The sequence below is a fragment of the Propithecus coquereli genome, unplaced genomic scaffold (assembly GCF_000956105.1).
Source record: "Propithecus coquereli isolate 6110/MARCELLA unplaced genomic scaffold, Pcoq_1.0 Scaffold340, whole genome shotgun sequence".
Taxonomy (NCBI): Eukaryota; Metazoa; Chordata; class Mammalia; order Primates; family Indriidae; genus Propithecus; species Propithecus coquereli.
In genome coordinates, this window is record NW_012149064.1 from 2,036,801 (window position 1) to 2,040,936 (window position 4,136).

Sequence of the window (4,136 nt, forward strand, 5' to 3'; positions counted from 1 at the left end):
ATAAGTATTTGGCTGAAGTCAAGGTCAAAGCTGTATATCACCATTATAAGATAAACTGTTTGAGAATGAATTACTATTATGTGAAATGTAATTAAAAATATTTTTTCATTTTGGAATTAAATTTTGCAATATTTAATATCATAGAATAAATAGTAAATGTCTCGGTCCATACAGCATCTAGACACCTGCTGGGTAATTCTGCACTTACATATTATAAATTGATGGTCACCTTCAACCAAGTTTAGGAGGTAAGCAATAAATAATGAGGATATTTTTCCCAAACTATAATTTTTTAATGTTTTTATAGTTATTCAAGACTACATTGAAGATAATATCATTTTATTGTACATAAATCCAAAGAATTTTCTTCATGTAAAACATTAACGTTGAAAAGTAAATATAGTACATAAAATTTATCACTGTAAAATAAGTACCCCACAAAGGAAATATCACTTAGCTACCCTTACCTATATGTAATTAAATGAATGGAAGTAAATAGAAACTTAAAGTATAATGTAATGTTATGAATACTATTCAGAAAATATTTATGGACATATTAGAATTATGATATTATTTACTATAACTTTGGTTTTAATATCATATATTAGTTAATTTATCTTATTTGCTCTCAAAAACTTTCACATTCAATAGATTTTTGTAAGTTCTTAGTAATTGCTTTACACATAAAGTTAGGAACTTTCACAGCCATAATTACTTATTGCTGGCTTCCAACATGCAATACATGGATGTTTTATTTTAAATAAGTAATAGAATGTTTATATCTAATGCTTAAAAAATGTTCTCATTTAAGTCATGTCTAGAAACTATCTGTATTAGAAAGTGATTATTCAGGCACTAACTATAAATCAAATGGCACGTCTTATTTATGTTACTAAAGTTATTATGATGATTAAATAAAATGGGAATCTAGGTAAACTCATGATAACTGATCACAAAAATGCTCAGGGATATCAATGGCATTGAAACAGGAAGCTATTAGCCTTCCAAATTTCAGGGGTGAAGGTTAAGCAGATTAGAAACTTTTGCTGAGTACTGAGGCATAAGTCAAATTTTATTGCATTCCTTGATAGAGAGATACTAAAATGAGGATCAGTAAGAGAAAAAATAAATGGCATGAAGATCTATATTAATTACCATGTAATACACAGTATCAGAGAGAATGTAAGTGTGAAAGACAGGATACTTTGCAGGCATTAGAATATATTAGCACATGCTATTTTCAGCCACCTGAAAATATAATTTCAAAGAAGATGAGTGTGCATGTGTGTATATATGTAATTATTAAACAACATATGGAGAAGTATAATGTGAACATTCAAAATATGTTGATTAGTAATAAACTCATAAATCCATTAACCCTATTACATTTTTAAGATACTTATGCTCTATATTTAACTTTTCTTCTACATCATAGATACAGATGAGTGATAATAGTGGTTAAAATATAACATACCTCATCCCCCAAAACTGAAGTCAATAATTTCTGAAGACAACGTTTTCTAAAATAATAAAACAAAGAGTAAACAGAAGGCATATATCATGCTTACCTTTTTCTCAAGTAAATTTTTATTACTATATCCCTCACTGAAAATATTTTTTTGCTTTATATTTATATTCAGCTAAGGTCATAAGTAAGAAAATCAAAGGGCATTTATAAAATAACATTCGGTGTGTATGTGTGTGTGTTGTACTATTTGCTGAGGGCTGAGGAAAATTATTGAGTTTGGTTAATAGCAGGTTTTTCCCTTTTCAGTTATTAGGGTCAGATGTTGAAAGAACAGTGATTAAAAGGGCAATATTGACAAGCTACATATCAAATAATTTCATATAAATTAGTTTCATGTACTGGTCAATGAGTTCAGAGAATTAAGAACATTTTTCAAATTTTAGGTAAGAAGTACATAGCAAAGTGAAATTTTTTAAAAAGCAATTTATCTGCAACTGAAATTCAAATTATTAATTAATTCTTAGCTTTTTATATTTATACAACCCCAAAGTGTTGAAATGGTATAATCATATGAGTGTAGTAAGAGTGTTTATTAAGGAAACTTTCTATGTATGGACTAAAAAAAAAAAAAACAGTAATATGTATCTTCCTGTTTTATTCTCCAGCTATCTATGAATACAATGTTGAGATGCTGAGTAAATGTTTTTTTGACTGCAGTACCAGTTCTGTAGATTTCAATAATACAAAAGACTCACAAGACTATCAATGCACACCCAGGAAAAACTTGTTACGGGGCAAAGATATAGCTCAGCGGGAGCAAGAAAGTGTCATGAAATATTAAGGAGGTCCAGAGCATCCAGGCCCAGGGAACTTCCACATTACACGGAACATGTTTCCCCTTCAGATCACAAACTGCAACACCCAGGAATCCACAGTCTCATTCGAGGATGTGTTTTTTATAACTCTAGTCAAGCAACCAAAATAAAGATATGTGGCCTGACTCAATTAGCAGAAATCAAGATATTCTGACAGAAACCAGGTGCAAATCATCAACATTTTCTCTGGCAAGGCTCCAAAGCCACAGTGTGTCAGGCCCAACCACAGCTTCATTAGTAAATAGTGTATTTCATTCCACTTTCATGCCAAGGATCAGCATCACGGTTCCAGGCAACCCCGAAGATAAGCACAGAGTTGCAACATATCAGCTTAAATTAACCCTGTACATAACACAAATGTTAGGAGAGAAATACTTCTGTTCCTTGAGAAAAATCAGAACATTCTGCTTTGTCAAGAGCTTTCTAGACATCAGCTTCTCCAAACCAGTCTTAATGGCCTTGTTTCTTAGGCTGTATATGATGGGATTAAGGGAAGGGGGCAACACAATATAGAAAATAGACAGAATGAGATCAGTGGATGAAATAGACTCTAAAATAGGTTTCAAGTAAGCAACAAAAGCCGTTGAGAGAAAAAGTGCAGCAACTGCCAGGTGTGGTAGGCAAGTGGAATAGGCTTTTGAGTGCCCTTCTGTGGATGGAATCTTTCTGACAGTGGAGAAGATGTAGATGTATGAGATTATGATGCAGATGAAGCAGCCAATATCCAAGACTGCATTAATGAGAATGAGCACAATTTCTGTAGTTACATGCTCTGAACAAGAAATAGCTAACAACTGGGGAATGTCACAGAAGAACTGTTGGATTTTGTGGCATTCACAGTATGATAAAGAAAAGGTACCCACTGTATGTACAGCAGATATCAAGCCACTGCTGAGCCAGGACAAAGCAGCCATCTGCACACATGTGCCCCTGTCCACGATGACTTCATAGTGCAGGGGATGACAAATGGCAGCATATTGGTCGATGGACATTACCGTGAGAAGGAACAGCTCTGCAGCTGCTGAGAAGGGCACCAGAAAGACCTGGGCAACACAGCCAAGGAACGAGATGGAGTTGCAGTGGGTGAAGGAATTGGCAACAGTTTTGGGCACAACGGCACAGATGAGGCAAAGATCAAAGAGGGCCAGATTCCTTAAGAAGAAGTATATTGGTGTCTGGACGGATGGGCCCAAGGAGGTTACGGTAAAAATGAAACCATTCCCTGCCAAGGCTGCCAGGTAAATTGCTATAAAAACCCCAGCTGGTAAAAACTGTAGCCTCTAAGGGCCAGAGAAACCCAAAAGAAGAAATTCTGTCACCACTGAGATATTGTTCATTCTCGATGAAACATTCTGCATTAAAAAAATAAGAGTTATGATTAAAGGGGTCAAGCATACCAAGTATTCTTATTTAATACTCAGCACACATTTGTCAATGTGTGTGTGCATATGTGTATGGTCTATAACAGCTTTAACAGTATGTTTTCTACAACAAAAAAAAATTCAGTTTGTTGGTCATATGTTCCAAATGGACTCTGTTTTATCAGTTTTCTCAGTTTCTTTTATAAGCATCTAAGTGTTACAATGCTACGCAAGACATACACACGAATTATTTACAGGAACATAGGACAGAGCTACTTGTGCCCCATAGAGAAGGACCTTATTTTAAATATGTAGAAAATGAAAAAAAAAAAAAACACATGAAATATCCAGTGTTCCCAGGCCATGGCCTAGTTCCATTTTGCTTTGCAATTGTTGTTTTTCAATTAATTGATTTTTTTTGAATTATTAATA